This window comes from Perognathus longimembris, chromosome 12, assembly GCF_023159225.1.
Source record: "Perognathus longimembris pacificus isolate PPM17 chromosome 12, ASM2315922v1, whole genome shotgun sequence".
In the NCBI taxonomy this organism is placed as follows: Eukaryota; Metazoa; Chordata; class Mammalia; order Rodentia; family Heteromyidae; genus Perognathus; species Perognathus longimembris.
The window spans coordinates 60,908,211-60,925,657 of record NC_063172.1 but is presented as its reverse complement, the minus strand read 5'-3'; the positions used below and the strand labels follow the sequence as shown (position 1 = coordinate 60,925,657).

Sequence of the window (17,447 nt, the reverse complement as noted above, 5' to 3'; positions counted from 1 at the left end):
GATATTTATATTGCTACAGTTATATAAACTGGGTATCAGTCTAACCCAAATTAGGTCCCTGAAGGATGGGGTGATGGAAAGTGTTTATGTATACAGGGAAGTCTGACAGGAGAAAAGAAGGCCAGATCTTCTGCTGCCATTGGGAAAGTAGCCACAGTGATCATGCTGCTTAGTTCTACTACTTAGTTCTCACTACTTAGTTCTGCTACTTAGTGATGTTAAAAACTAGTCTGAGAGTTGAGAAGTAGGAAACTGGAGACACGTGGGACGGGTAGTTTTCATAGTGAACATTTTAGAGCTATTTAATTCTTTAAACTGTGTATGCTTAATTTCAACAGGAATAAAAATAAACATGAGCACTTGCTACTGTCATTTGGTTATATGTCTCTATGCATGTGTGCTTGTGTGCACACACACAGACATATTCTCTCTCTCTCTCTCTCTCTCTCTCTCTCTCTCTCTCTCTCTCTCTCTCCCCCCCGACTCCCTCCCTCAAGTGTCTAATTTGGGTCAGATATACTGGTCTCTTGGCAATCTGAAGATAAAATGGACCATGCTCAGTTATGTAAACATGCAAATTGTTTCTGAAGTTTAAGCAAGGGGTAAATGTAAACATGTTGCCGAAACGAAGGAGCCATACTTGACATGAATATTAAGCTGTAGTTTAATATTTAGTGAGATATCTCACTCAGACCTCCTGACACACTAACACTAGTATCTAGTGCCGCCATTGCTGGCGCCTCAGTTGTGTGTCTGGGAGGTATGTTACATGCAGCACGCTGGATCTGTTGTCATGTTCCAGTCTCACCCCCTCCCTACAGAGCAGAGATTGTAATGGAGGCTCAGAAGGGAAAAGTCACTCACCTAAAATCGCACAGCTACTTGGTGGAATACTTGAGCCTTAAGCTTGAGTTTCTTTGGTTCCAATCCACCTCTCAGGTCATGGTCAATGAAGACGTTTACCCAGTTAATCTGGTATCTGCCACAAGCAAGATTCAGTGTACATTTTCAGTGGAGAGCTAATATAAAGATCATCTTCCGAGAGCCTTGGCATTGGAAAGTATCTTTTCCTTGAAAACATATCAAAGAGTATTATTTCTAGCTTCCTTTAAGGTACATTTACCAGGAATAAGTGCTTAAGTTCACCAGCAGATTCCACACCTAGGTAAATAAGAACTTGTTAGCCATTTTTCTGTGAACCCCGGACTCGTGCCTTTAAGCAGAAATGAATGAGACACCAGTGGGTTTGTGTGCTTGTTGCACTGTGGATGTATGCAGAATATGAAATCACTCAACTTTCAGTCAATCTCTGACTTCATTACTTACTCATCTTTGTGTGGGTGCTGGTTCTGAGGCTTGAATTCTGAGGGCTGTGCTCTTGCTTGTCTTTTCCACTCATGGCTCATCCTCTACCACTTGAGCCATGCTTTCAATCCAGAATTTTTGTTGCTCATTTGAAGATAAAGTCTCTCAGACTTTTCTGCCCAGATAAGCTTCAAACCTCAATACTCACATCTCATCTCCTCAATAGCTAATTACAGGTGTTAGCTGCTGGCACACAGGGAACCTATCCATCTTTTGTGTAATTGATATTTTGGGTCATACTAGCTTAATTTTTAGACATTTAGCTATATCCTTCAAATGCAGGTTTACTTTATGAGCCTAGGGTATTGCATCTGGACCAGCCTGTTCCTAGTGAGTTCAGAAGAGTGCTGTTCCCTGATATGGCCATTTAATCAAGAGTGGCTGGCCACATTTCACATGTAGACTCAAGAGTTCTTTCCTTGGAAGGAAATTCATATATTGTGACCTTTAGGCTTCATTTATCTTTGAGGTTCTGTGATTTTGTAAAACCCAAATGATCATTGATCAGTTTCATGTCACTTAATAATGTAATTTTTGAGCTTGTGAATGTCAAAACAAACACTGACCTCTTTTACCTTAGAGATTTCCTTTTTGAGGTTCCGTCTTACAGATCTGATGGGAGAAAGAATTGGGGAAATGTGATCGGGGTGATTAAATTAGGGGTGAGTTCATGAGATCTGTGCAACAGCACAGTGACTGGTTCAGAAGAACGTCAAACTCTTTAAAAATATTGAGTAGCTTCTTCGTTGTTGCTTTTGTGGAACCTGAACTCAGGGCCTGGGTACTGTCCGTGAGCTACTTTGTGCTCAAGGCTAGTGCTCTACCACTTTGAGCCACAGCAGCACTTCCAGTTTTCGAGTGGTTAATTGGAGATAATAGTCTCATGGAGACTTTTCTGCCTGGGCTGGCTTTGAACCATGATCCTTACCTCTCAGCCTCCTGAGTAGCTAGGATCACAGGTGTGAGCCACCAGCGTCTGGCTTGGGTAGCTTTTAAGTGTTCTCCTCACAAAAGTACAGCTATGTGAAGCAATAAATATGTCAACTAGCTTCAGTTAACCTACAATGTTTTTTTTCTCAACAAATCACTACATGATAAATGCATATAAATATGCCAGTTTATGAAATAAACTTACGAAGATCATGACCCAGTATTTTATTTGAAATACAGTTTGTAGCTATATGCTCCAGCATTATAAACATTTTCAAATGAATGGTCTCAGGAACTATGTATATTTCCGTGTGTGTGTGTGTGTGTGTGTGTGTGTGTGTGTGTGTGTGTATAAACCTATCCCTGGATGTACATATACACCGTATGGATGATTCTAAAGTATCAGTTGGTTTCCAATTTTTTTTTGTTGCAGTGAACATCATCACATATAAAATCATCATATGACTGGATGATTCTGTATTTGTTATAAGATTCTAGAAGTATGATTCTGGTTTGAAAAAATCATATACTATTAATTTTTTTCCTTTGTGATTTTTGTGGGATGGCACTAGTATCTTACACATGCTAGGCAAGTGGTATATTTCTAAACTACACTGCCAAACACATTCCTAAATTTTGATGGATGTTATTTTTTGAAATAACAGATAAGTTTATATTATCTTTAGAGGGTGTTAGATTCTATTGGTGTTAGATTCTATTGGGAGTGGTAGCAGATGTGTTGTTGAATTAAAATTTTAGCTAATGTCCTTTTCCTAAATGAGTATCATATAATTTGTTATTTCAAAAACTCTATACTTATTTTTTAAACTGTATACCTAATAGAATGTCAGTCATTTAGGGACTAGGAAGACATGATTTTTGTGTTTCTGAGTTACCATGCACTCATGGTTATTGTATAGGAAATAAATGACAGAAACTTAAAGATTTACTTTTATTTATTAGGTGTAATATACAAATATTTTGTTTATAGTTAATTTGGTTAAAACATTTGTTTCTGTGAAATTTTGTACTAATTGATTCTGCCACAAAAACAAAATTATGGTAGAATTTGTGGAAAAGTTACAGGAAGATATTTCTAAGTTTTCAGTTTTCTTCATTATAAACTTTTCCCCCCATTTTCATTTCTTCTGGTTGGAGTAAGCGTGTAAGAATGCTATTAACTTAGTTACTTTGCTCTTTTTTCCTGAAGGAGGAAGACAGTGATCCTGTGGTGTGCCCTTGGACGGAAATGGAAGCGTGTGAACCGAAGCCTCACTTTATCCCTGCAGCCCGCAGCGTCTGTCTTGTCTAATGAGCTTTGCTGGGCCTCTATGACACTTGCCTGTACAATGCTGTAATGAAGTAGTAGAAGTGGCTGTACATTCAGGAGGAGCCCCACATTATATGTCCATATACATTGCACACCTACTGTTTGTGGCTTATGTGTAGAAAGAATGAAACTAGTTTTCAGAATTTATATCAACATGAACATATAACGTATTTAATATTGAGATAGACAAACATGCATTTCTGGCATTAGTAGTCTTCCTTTCCGGTCCCCAACAGAAAAGTTGTTCATGTTGAGACTGGTGTAATTCTTGACAATAAAATAAGATCTTTGATTAAGAATAGCCTAGAACTTTACAATGCACCGAGAAGGATTAGTAAAACCTAAATGATGGTATTTTTCAGTACCTATACCAAAATTATTGTCAAGCTGATTTGTCATGGAAAATATCTTTTAAGTTGATGAAGTGATGTAAAACTTACTTCATCTGTTTCTTAAAGGATTTAATTGGATATGCGAAGTTAATATTATGAAATATCTGAAGCTGTGGCTTCTAAAAAATTGAGAATGGCATAAGAGATGAAAGGATGTAAAGAAGATGGGTATTACACACCAGGAATAGCTTTATTTTCCACAAATAAAAATATGAATTTAGAAGTGTCTTGTTGTAATTGAATGCTACATTTTATAAAACTCCAATGTATTTTATTATATAGATTGCACTTTGAAAGCTGGCCAACGATAGCCTTCTTTTAATTAATTTTAAGTACTGCTCACAAATTTGAGCATATACCTATTGTTAGATGTGACAGAATGAGAATTTATGTAAAACGATAGCGTCCCTGGCATAAAGGAAGAGCACAATGACTATTACTTGTTATAATTGTTGTAAAATGAATTACTAGAGTGCAGTCTGACTTTGGAGGCATGTGTAATATACAGAGCTAGGAATGCCAAAATGTCTTTTAGGAGAAGGTAGAATAAGTATGTACTCAAAGATTTTAGATGAGTTGTTTTAGTGGTAGCATAAAGAAATAACACAATAAGAACCATATTAGACATCCTTGAAAGCAGAAACCAAAAGGTTTCGTGTGGAGTCCTAGACCGGAAAGAAAAAGGACCAGAGCAGCAAAAAACAGGAAGTAGGGCTTGTGGGGGCGGGCATGGATTGGCAGTTCTTGAGCACAGTTGCAGCAACAGGCAGGACTGTTGAGAGGCAGAGGCCCTGGGCACTTGCTTTCTAGGTCAGAGCATCCGCCAAGGGGGAAATGGCAAAGAAGGGTATAAAAAGCCGGATTCACAGTGGTATCTTTCAGACTACTACAGGTACCGTCATGGGCAAACATGGGCTGCAGAAGTTGTTTCCTTTGTGGTGAACCCCAAAAGATGAGTCTGAAGCCCTTCATGTATAACCTGTCACATGTGATCCCAGGAGGACACCGGGACCCAGGGCCTAAACAACACACTGCTGCTCTCTCCAGTCCTAAGGGCCTGGGTTCCTGCCACCGTTCCCCAAAGCATACACACTGACAAGTAGAACAACAAAAATTATTTGAAATGATTTCCAGGGTGATAATTTAGTTTCCTATATTTTGCCCTCTCGAGTTTTGCTCATGTATTTTATTGAAGCAATTTATTTTCTATGTGGTTTCTGAAATGAACTGCTTGATTCAGAGCAGTGCTCTCCTGTGAGGTCCTTTGGAAGCGTCATATTCTTGAATATGGAAACCCTTTCATGGCACTTACCCAATTCCAACTTTGAATAGGAATACTGCAGCCAGTCTGCATTGGTAGCAATGGATTTGAAAGTATGATTTATTCATCATCAAAAATATAAAAAAGAAAACCCAAATCTCAAATCTATTGTCTCTTGATGGTGGGATGTGAAAGAAAAGTAAAAGCTACATGAGGGACTTTGAAATTGAACACAGTCTAGAGCAGAAGGGAGGAGGTACTTAGCTAGAGATGTATGGCAAATTAAAACATCTGGAAAATCAGGGTGGCTCTTTTTATTTCTTGTAAAAGTGATGTCCAGAGGGATTACAGTTACATAAGTCAGGTAGTGAGTACATTCCTTATTGAACAGTATCACCACCTCCCTTACTTTATCCCAGTTTTCCCTTCTAATACCCCTCCCTCTCAAGTTGTATAGCTCATTTCCAACATAATATTTGGTGAATATCACTGCTGAATTAGTTCACCCTTTGTCTCACCATTTCTGGGCTTCCCCTTCCCCTTCCCCAATCAGATAAACTTACGTACTAGTCCAGGGGTACAGAAATAAAAAACAGCAACAAAGGGGGAAAATGAAAGAAAAAAGAAAAAAAGAACTGTAAACAGCACAAAAAAAAATCTTTCTGGGGCTGGGAATATGGCCTAGTGGAAGGAGCGCTTGCCTCGTATACTTGAAGCCCTGGGTTCGATTCCTCAGCACCACATACATAGAAAACAGCCAGAAGTGGCGCTGTGGCTCAAGTGGCAGAGTGCTAGCCTTGAGCAAAAAGCAGCCAGGGACAGTGCTCAGGCCCTGAGTCCAAGCCCCAGGACTGGCAACGACACAAAACAAAAACCCTCTTGCTTCCATTTTGTGAAGTTCATTTCAATAAGCATAATTCTATATCTTACGCACACACATATTAGTCCTTGTAATCTTCTCCTAAGAATGTCCTCACTGTGTGAATGTTTAGAATCCTAGCTAATTAATCATGTCCAGGTGTAATTATTTGTCTCATTACCCATTCAGGTTACCTACACACTTCTGGGCACATTCTGATTATTACAAATGAGGGAAACCAGTTTTCTTGTGGTTATTGTTTGCATGAAATATTTTTCTATCCGTTTGTGTTCAGTTTATGTTTTTAAATCTAAAGTGTGTCATATAGACAGCTTTTATTTGTTTTTTGAGGTGGGGAGGGATAGTAACTTCATCCACATAATCCTTTATCTTTTGATTGAGTTATTTAAGCTAATCACATCAATGTTATTGTTGAGATTTTTGAGCTTATTTTCTTAGAATTGCTCTAAGGCTTACAATAAATGTGTTAATTTATCTGAATCTATTTAATTACAACTAAATTACGACTTGTTTATTCCTACACAACTATTCCTCTCATTAATGTATCATTGTTATTCATACTCTCCTCCATATGCGTATACATGTGTATATATATTTGTGTGTATGCATGTAGTATACATGTATGTATATATGTGCATATCTGTACATATATGTATACATATGCATATATATGTATTTCAAACCAAACAATACATTTTTATAATCATTACGTAACTGTATATGTGTTAAGGAAGCTGAGAAAAACAGAGTATGTATATATCAAGGGTTTCTTATATAATCCTTTGTTTTGTGCCAGTACTGGGGCTTAAACTCAGGGCCAGAATGCTGTCTCTGTGATTTTGTTAAGGCTGGCACTCTGCTTTTTAAGACACACCTCTACATCTGGATTCTTTTTTTTTTTGGCCAGTCCTGGGGCTTGGACTCAGGGCCTGAGCACTGTCCCTGGCTTCTTTTTGCTCGAGGCTAGCATTCTGCCACTTGAGCCACAGCGCCCCTTCTGGCCGTTTTCTGTATATGTGGTGCTGGGGAATTGAACCCAGGGCCTCATGTATACAAGGCAAGCACTCTTGCCACTAGGCCATATCCCCAGCCCCTACATCTGGATTTTTGATGGTTAATTGAAAATAGCAGTCTCATGGATTTTCCTGCCTCGGCTGACTTTGGATTATAATCCTCAGATCATAGCCTCCTGAGTAGCTAGGATTAGTAGTGTGATCCACCAGCACCTATTTTCATTATTCTTTTTATTTACCATTCTTGGTTGTTTTCATTTGGTCCTGTGAATTCAAGTTTCCAGCTGGTATTATGTTCTTGCTTTGGTACTGATGTGTTCTCATTTATCAACTCTGTTCTGTTACTGGGAATTTTGTTATATCTGTGTATGTTCTTGGTGTAAGCATATATTTACTTTGTCAATAGAGAAGTAAGAAATACATACTTACATTATTTTATAATTTTGTAATTACATTTATTGGCACACCTTTCTTGGTATAGATTCAAATTAATGTCTGGGATCACTGGGATATTTCTTGTGAGGCAAGTCTGCTAACAACAAATCCTCTGGTTTTTATTTGGAATGTCTTTATTTGACCTTTATTTGCAAAACATTGCTTTAAGGGATATGATTCTTCATAATTTTTTTGAAATGCCATTCTACCACCCTCTGGTCCCTATTGTTTCTGGTGAGATGTCAACTGTAAGAACTTACTTTCTACATAATACATTGTTTTTCTTTAGCTTAAGAATTTTTCTTCTGTGCTGGGGATATGGCCTAGTGGTAAAGTGCTCATCTCGTATACATGAAGCCCTGGGTTCGATTCCTCAGCACCACATATATAGAAAATGGCCAGAAGTGGTGCTGTGGTTCAAGTGGCAGAGTGCTAGCCTTGAGCAAAAAAGAAGCCAGGGACAGTGCTCAGGCCCTGAGTCCAAGGCCCAGGACTGGCAAAAAAAAAATATATTTTTTTTCTTCCCCTATCCTAGTATTCTTATTATGATGTGTTTAGGTATAAATCTTTTATACTACTTGGAATTCTCTGAATAGATAGAAAATGTTTTATTTGGAAATGATAGGCATTATTTCTTTGAATATTTTCCCCTTTCTCTCTTTCTCACCCTCTTCTCCTAATTCTATTAGGCTTTTACTAATTCACCTAATGGAGATCTATACTTGAGCTTCTGTGATCCTTTCTGTCCAGTTCTTCACATCCAGCGCTTTTGTTTGTTTGCTTGTTTATCCGTTCAGAGGTGTAACTATACTGTTTCAATTAGTGCTATTGCTTCCACAATGTAAGACCTGTGACTTGCCAGGCAGCGAGTGGACAGTCAATCCAGTCGGTGCTATTTCTGGAAACTTTACAGTATGCACACCTCTGTGGTCAGCTTCTCAGCACTTCAGGATTCATGGCCAAAAGAATACAAAATCTTTTTATCCTCCTAGATCATTCATTTCATCTAGGCCAACAAACAGTGATGAGGTCTAGATACAACTTATCATTCTTGGATCAGAATAGTAAGAGCTGGCTTTTCTTTTCCTTTAAGTAGTTGTCCAAAGGAGTTGTTATTTGGCAAAGCAGTTTATGAATAAAAGGCATTTAATCAAAGTCACTACTTTCAAAACTCTCACCCATCCCTACCTTCCCCAAACTATTCCTCACTCTTCTTGATTTTGTAGAATATATATATTTGTAGAATATATATTTGAATATATATATTTGTAGGATATATATTCACACACAGACACACACACACACACACACACACACACACACACACACACACACACACATATATATATATATATATATATATATATATATACTGTGTATATATATATCTTCTTCATTCATCTACTCCTTCCCTTGATTCCACTCCACCTCTTTCACTACCTACTTCCTGGTGTTTATTTTGAACGTTGACTTCGCTTTTCTAAGGAATTACACAATTTTAGTTCCCCCTTGAATCTGCCATATTTCAGTTGATACATTTGTGTACATTTGGATACCATGCGATGTATTTACTTATAAGTTTATAAGCAAAATCTAGCTTCCTGTGGGTTTTCCTTAACTCTTTTTTAATTCATTATGTCTTTGTTGTTGTTGTTGTTAGCAGGGCTTGAACTCAGAGCCTGGGCTCTGTCCTTTTCACTCAAGGCTAGCACTCTACCACTTTGAGCCACAGCTCCACTTCCTCCTTAACTCTTAATAGCAATATGACACAATAGCAAGCATCAAACTCTTGTGCCATTTACATTTACATTTAGAGATTGAAGAATAGTCTGGTGCATTCCTCACTTGTCTTGTATGACCTGCATTGGTTCAGTTATAACTTGGAGTACACCAATTCTGTGGTTCCATGCTCTTGCTCCTAGTGATCGTTGATGGCCCAGGTCTTCATGGATGGAGGAAGCAGTGTCACAGACAGTGGGCCAGAGCTGCTCTGTCAGTTCCTGCTGACAGTATTGAACTTGCTTCTGTTTTTATGCACCCTTTTCCTTTCTCCAGGAGAACAATTCTACAGCCCAACTGTTCTATACAGGGCCCTCTGCACGAACTGCAGTGGATCTATCACTATATCTTTTGCTGTTGGTAGTGCTCAGGTTTTGAGGAGAAAAATATTACTGTGCAAAGCAGCACCCCTGGAGATGCCCCTCCCCTCTTTTTTTTTTTGATTCCTCCGGTCAGACAAGGCTTGAAAAGGAAATGCATTCCTTAGAATTGTGCCTGAATATGGAAATTTTCTAAAGAACATGAAAGATGACTGAGAGCATAGTCTTGAAATGGGAAGTAAAAACAATGTATTACACAATTTGTATGCTACTTTCTATTGATGCAGACAAAAAAGTTAACTATGCCCAATTTTTCTTTAGTAAGGCAGAGAGAATCATTGCAGGGTGAATCATGCTTTAGAATCACTGGTAGAACCATCTTAAAGATGCAAATGTAGGCCGCTAGACTGTTGCTTTGCTGCAGGTGTTTTGTGATCTTGACTACCTATTCTCTAGCCAGGAAGCTATAGGGAGAAGTTGAAGCTATTTGCATAAAGAACTAAAGCCCTTCTTCAGAGACAGAGAGAGAACTGAGGCTTTCTCAAGTTGAAAACCCATGAAAGCATCACATCAGAATGGTGAGACAAAGGGTAAATGGCGGACCAAAGCAACAGCAACACTTACAAGATAATATGTAGTAACCCAGCTGTAACCCTTCTGTACATCACCTTGACAATAAAAAAAAACAAAAAACATGAAAGCTCATTACTTGCGAAGGTCACGTGTAAAGCAGTCCACACAGGAAGCAGCATGACAGATCCAAGATGTCAAAGCCCTGAGTAGGGCTGGTACAGCATTTGGAAGCTGAGAACTCTATCAGGGGCTGCTTGCCCCTTCTTTCTTGATTTGACTTTGCTATGTGAGTGGCTGACTCTTCAAGTGTCAGGGAGCAATCACACTGGAATTGATGGGCCTTGCTTCCTTGAAGCAACTGTGGCTATTTGGACAGTTTCAGGCAGAGATACTGCATGAGTGTCCTTAGACTTCCCACAAATAAAGGTATGTGTAGGTAAAAAATAAAAGCCAGGAGTTCATTTTATTTTTCAGTAATAGATTTTTTTCCTTAGGGTCTACCTGCTAGGCTGCATCTTGATCAGTGTCACTCCTTTCAACAGTCTCACCCAACCATCCTACCCACCCCTTCCCTCAAGAGTCATTGGCTTTGTTTTTTTTTTTTGTTTGTTTTACAGTCCTGGGGCTTGAACCCAGGGCCTGGGCTCTGTCCCTGAGCCTCTCTGTTTTCAAGGCTAGCGCTCTACCACTTGAGCCACATCCCCACTTCCAGCTTTTTTTGTTTATGTGGTGCTGAGGAATTGAACCTAGGGAATGCTAGGCAAGCACTCTGTCACTAAGCTACATTCCCACTCTCATTGGTTCTTTAAAATATTAATTTTCTTCCTGTTTCATAGTCATTTAGTAAGCTTTGTAGTACTTTTTCTTATTTAGAAGTCAATGTGAAAAAAGAGTGAAAAACATTAGTGCATGCATATTTCAGAGGAATTTCTTCAGTTTTTGCAAATATAAATATTTTTATTATTTTTCTCTTACTTTGAACCTATCAGAAAAAGAGGTCCCAAGTAGTTTTTCAACTGGCTGCGTTTTTCTTTTAACAAGAACATTTCTAACAAGAGCTTGCTGAAAGCCTTCCTCGGCCTTCATGGTGGAGCAGTAAACCGTGCAGGGGCATCACACTGGTTTCCCCTAATAGATGTTTTGGCATAGCATTCTGAAGTGACTGGATGCATGAGTTGTCTTAAAAGGACAGCCTACTGTGATTTGTAATCAAAGTCTCGCCACAGCAAACATAGCTGCATAAAACAAAAGGGCTCTTCCCAGCTTTGTGGGAATTTTCACCCAAGCATTTAAAAACATGGAGCCTGTTTCGTACCTCTAAGCATTCCCATTACTGTCAATGAAAGCCCTGTGTACCTCATCACCCAACAGGATGCTTGAGTCTGTCTGTAAGAACCCTAGACAATAAAGAAAGACATCTCCATTTTTTTTCTTTCTGTAGTGGAGCAGGATAATTCTGCCCAAGTGGAGCTTGGGCAGAATCTGAGAACATTTAAAATAAAGCTGTTCATCTGTTGATACTATGAAAATGTCTTACTGTCACAACATACATGGAAATGCTTCCATTTATGTTAATGCTTGGTGCTTTTTTGATTTACCTCAATTTTATTCTGAAAGGAGTGTAAAAATCATTTTTGATCAGAGAATTGAAAATGCTTTAGATACTACTCATTTATTTTCTCACTAATTCAAAGCAAGAATTCTTCACGGGTAGAATCAGAGAAAAAGGATGGACGAAATGGAATAGGTGAAAGACATAGACATACTAACAGCATAATGATTCTGTTTCTTGTCTCTTAAGGAAACAAAGTCTATCATCCATATTGAGCTAAACTGGTGGGCTGAGGGCATAGAAACTTTGATTTTCAGAATATGAGCAAGATCAGTTACTAGATCCTTACCACTAAGACTAGTGAGAAGCAGCTGTAAAGAGGAGCATCATGGAGCAAGAATTACCATAGTGTTTCAGATTTCTGTCACTCTATGGTGAATCCTCGTCATTAAGTATATGTGGCTATTTAACATTGAGAAAGGCTATCCCTCAAATGGAAAGGACATAGGTTTGGGGTTTAGAATAGAGGCTGAGACTTATTTAGTCAGCAAAGTTAATGTGGCATGCATTCAAGAGTGAGCCTACTAGTGGTTATAGAATTTCCTAGTTATGCAGTTATGTGAATTTTCTGAGCTTGGTTATCATGGATATTTTGTTCACTTAGCAATTTTCTGTTAGGAACTTTTTTTTCTGCCATCAAACTAGGTTGTTAATAGATTATGTCTTCCTGATATGACTGACGTAGGCAGAAGTTACCTAAATAGTCAGGTACATTGACCACAATGATCAGTGTGAGATGGACACATGACACAAATTAGATTAATCTGAGAAATGTGTGGAGCTTTGTGGAATAAGGGATTAATAGGTGTTCTCTAGCATCACGAGCTGTAAGGATGCTAGTAATTCAGATATGACCTGCCCTATGAAAAATTTCAACTCATAGAGAAGAAACTTCGCAGAATAAGGGAGCACAATGATTATTTATGGAATTTACATTGAGCAATCACATTTTACCTTACCTGGATGTAGCCCTGGACATTTAGTTGTATGAAATCAAACTTATTTCTCTTTTCATCTTTCTGTTTTGTTTTGTTTAGACCAGTCTGAGTCCTGCAAGAATGTTTTGTATCCTTATAGGTAAACTTATCATAATGATGGCTTGTACATCAAATATGTGGTGGTAATTCAATAAGTGCAAGTGAAAGTGAAATGCACATGCCATTTGTTGTGTCCATCACTGAGCACAGATGAAAGATCAGAAGTGGTCGTGCTTGAAGTGATGAATGTGAGAGGGTGAGCACCATGTTTAAAGTCTCCTGTGCTCTAGGGTTATACTGATTCTTAAACTGATCTTGGTTTCTGAACAAATATCCCAGTATAACATAGGATATAAAAGGAACTAAACTCCTTCAACCACTGGTATCCCCTTATTTAACAAATATTTGTAATACTCCTGTGTATCAGGCACTAGTGAAGAGCAACCGTTGAGAATAGAGCCAAGAGGCTTCTCCCATGATACTCACAGTTCAGTATAGATTCAAGACCTGACAGGAAAACCTCCTAATGGATTTGGTTAGCATTTGTTGTCTTGAGTAAGAATGGCAGTTCCATTGCTTAACTCTCTGGCAGGGAACACTGTAAGGTTAAAAACCACATCATTTTTCTTCAGTAATATACAAGTACTTTTGAGTTACATCTGCCCTGCTTTTTCTTTTCATTCAATTTAGAAAAATGGGACACAGATTCAACCATCTACGAACTGGAAATATTAGGAAAAGTTACTTGTGGGATGCGGATGTAGCTCAGAGTAGAGAACTTGTCTAACATAAAAAATATCCTGGGATCTATCCTCAGCCCTGCAAAAACGTACATTTGTACTGAATATCTACATTTTGCTTGTCATTATTTCCTGAGTAGCATAGTGCAACAAGTTATGATATTTGCATTGTACTAAGTATTATAATTAATCTTAAGATTATTTTTTTTTTTTTTTTTTTTTTTTTTTTTTTTTTTGGCCAGTCCTGGGCCTTGGACTCAGGGCCTGAGCACTGTCCCTGGCTTCTTCCCGCTCAAGGCTAGCACTCTGCCACTTGAGCCACAGCGCCGCTTCTGGCCATTTTCTGCATATGTGGCGCTGGGGAATCGAACCTAGGGCCTCGTGTATCCGAGGCAGGCACTCTTGCCACTAGGCTATATCCCCAGCCCCTTAAGATTATTTTAGGTGGATTATTTAAATGGACACGAATAGACTGAATAAGTAGATTTGAATAGATTGTGTGCAAGTAACATACCATTTTCTAAAAAGGACTTGAGCACCTTTGGGTTTCAGTACTCAAGAAATGGTGAGAACAGTCTCTCTAGGATACTGAAGAATGACTCTGTGTGTATGTGTGTGTGTGTGCACGCATGTGCGTGCAGGCACACTTTGCCAATGTAATACCAAAAAGTGATTTTTCTGAAGCTTAAGATTTGACTTTTACTCATGCTAGTATTATGTACAAAATTCAATGTTCACAAGGCAATGGGAAGTAGAACAGTGCAAGCTTCGGAACCAAGCAGATGGGTTTGAATCTCAGCTCCGCCATTTGTCATGTAAAAAAATGAAGCTTTCTGGATTAATTTCTAGGTCAGAAAAGACTTTTTTTTTGGTGTATACTACACATGCCTGTATAGTTATCTTCTATTTATTTTAATCATCTACATTTCAAATGTACAAGTCAAATGTTCTTGCTATATTATTATTCCCACAAACTGATGGGAAGGAGTGGAGGGGTCCATAAAATTATTGTAAGGGGATATGGAATCAGTGATGTTTCAAAAATGACTATAAGCCAAGTAAATAATGTTGCAAATATGATATATATATATATATATATATATATATATATATATATATATATTAGGAAACAGGCTGGAGGATCTAGATGTCAAGGCTAGCTTTGAGACTGTATTACAAAGCAAAGCAAAAAGCGTATAAGATTCCAGATGTTACTGATGAATTCTTCTTTAAGAATATTCTTATTTTAACTTTATTTTGAACAATAAATTTCAAATATAAAGAAGGTGAAGATGATGACCATACAGTTAGAAATACCCATTTTCCCATTACTAAGAGTTATCACCAGCAAAACTAAAATGGAACTGTTGTATTTTACTCTGTTTAGGAAGTCCCCTTTTACTACTTTACTATGAAGATATAGTTCTTATAAACATGGAGTTTTCCATTCATCTAAATACATATATGTGCGACTGCATGCTAATTGTATATTTTTATCCATTCATTTAGAATGATATAAGTATCAGCTATCTTGACTTTTTTCGATCAGTATATTATTTTGGAATTTATATGAACACTATCATATTTTATTTTTATGTTTTACTTACTTATTGATTCCTTACTTGATAGTCATTTAGATTGCTTTTATTCTAAGATGTCATAATACATGTTTTTTACCTACATGAGAACTTTCCTAACATGTGTAGAAAAAAATGGTACTATAGTACAAAGTATTGTACAATGTTAAAACTATATTATTCCTCCTGGTATAGGGTTAAATTTTTGTAAAAACTCTCTTCATTTTTTTCCAGCTTTGGTGGTATTGCCAAGTTTTCAAAATTTCTTTCTCTTGCCTTTAGTTACTCCACCCTTTTTGTACCCCTCCCCATGGTACAGCCAGTCAACATCTCATTCTTTTAATACCACCTCCACTGTGATTTCTTGGAGGATGTATGCACCTATTGCATTCTTGTAATACTTTACTTGGAAATAGCAAAAAAAAAAAATCTGATGAAAAAAAAACAGAGAAATATCTATCCTTTAAAGTGCCAACTATCAGGCTGATATGAATGACTTGAATTCAAGAAGTGACAAGTAACAGATTGTCATTTGGAAATAGAAATGACCAACCTTTAATCCCTGCCCATCCAGATCACCACTGATAAGATTTCCTAATTATTTCCTAACTGGGAACAGCAAGCAACCTCCAGCACACACGGTACATTTATTCATGCAGGTGTCAGAACTCATCATTGAGTATTTTATGATAGCAGCTAGGTAATTAAGCGAATGTTTGAGGGAGTAAAAGGGTAATATAGACAAATGATAGGGTAGGGTGGAATAGAGGGAGATTTGAGATTTGGATGCTCATAGTTTTGTCCTAGAATTTGATTGTTTAAGAAAGCTCCTAGGCATTACATAAAGCATTTACTTTTTTTACACACAGAGGACTTTAAATTTTCACAGAACTGTTTAATATCTGGTGTGTGGAGGGAAAACTGAAGCTTACCCGGCCATGCCAATTTTACCAATGGTGATATGCTATTAGAAGTCATGCCCTGCTGAGTTCAGTGCTCTCTCCATTGCATGTCTATGAGACTGCTGGTTGGCAGGCAGCCTTTGTAGCTCTAAGTTCTCTACTCTCCTATCATGTTGGAAGTGCTGTCACTGCAATGAATAGGGTGGTCACTATAGCAAACATCATGGCTTGTGGGAGTTTGAAGTTGCAGTCAGAATCACAATGGACTCTCAGCTGTGTGACCTAGACTAAGTGCTCCTCTATCCTTATCTGTAGAGTTAGCTATTGTTGCACACACATGAAACCCACAGTGTAGTCCTCACACTTGATAGTGTCAAACACTAGTTTTCTTTCCCTTCAGGACTCCAAAATGTAGCAAATTCCTTTATTAAAAAGTCAGACATAGGGGCTGGGGATATGGCCTAGTGGCAAGAGTGCTTGCCTCCTACACATGAAGCTCTTGGTTCAATTCCCCAGCACCACAAGTATGGAAAACGGCCAGAAGGGGCGCTGTGGCTCAGGTGGCAGAGTGCTAGCCTTGAGCGGGAAGAAGCCAGGGACAGTGCTTAGGCCCTGAGTCCAAGGCCCAGGACTGGCCAAAACAAACAAACAAACAAAAAAAGTCAGACATAGACATTAGCAGTACTTAGAAAGGTATTGGTGAGCAAATGAATAAACGGACATTATGATATATTTTAAAAATCACTTACTTATTTGAAAGAATATATTTACTCAACTAAGATAATACTGTTAATATTGCCTGTAGAGAGGCTTTGCTAGACTTAAATAATTGGTGACTATTTTATATTTTGGAGATACATACCTGGTTGCGTATGCTATTTAAGTAACCTTAAGCTTAGAAAGCGTTTGAATTATTAATTACTAAAAAATAAATAAAGTAGACAGGACTTCAACTTTTGATCATGAAAAAGGTAAAATACTTTAAGGATTGCTTTATTTCTATAAAATGTAGGAAACTAGACTGTGATTCCTGAGGGAAGGGAATGATGTTTGCATCCCAACATCATCCCAATGTACTACTGAGAGGCAGTTCTCAGGTTACAGTGCAGGGAGACAAGGAGATAACTCAAAAGATACTGGTGATTTGCTGACTGGTGGAGGCACAAACAGTTTGTGAATGATGAGGCAGAGTACAAGACAAAAGGACAGGAAGAAAGTTCCACACAGAGCTAAAATCACAGATGATCTCTATTGAGTCTGGCTAAAAATACTCTTATTCTCATAGAGGAGCTAACCTTTGTAAACTGGGGCAAGAGTCACCAGGAAACAGCGGGATAATTCACATTCTTACCAGTGGATAA

General features: G+C 38.0%; 1 protein-coding gene across 1 annotated transcript in view; it reads left to right on the top strand.

The window, feature by feature from the left end:
* Ca8 (carbonic anhydrase 8) overlaps positions 1–4,985 on the top strand; it is an 83,653-nt gene extending 78,668 nt beyond the window's left edge. The window contains exon 9 of the mRNA XM_048358734.1: positions 3,506–4,985. The gene's annotated coding sequence lies outside the window, so the exon portion shown is untranslated. The remainder of the gene's footprint in view (positions 1–3,505) is intronic.
* The last annotated feature ends 12,462 nt before the right edge of the window (positions 4,986–17,447 follow it).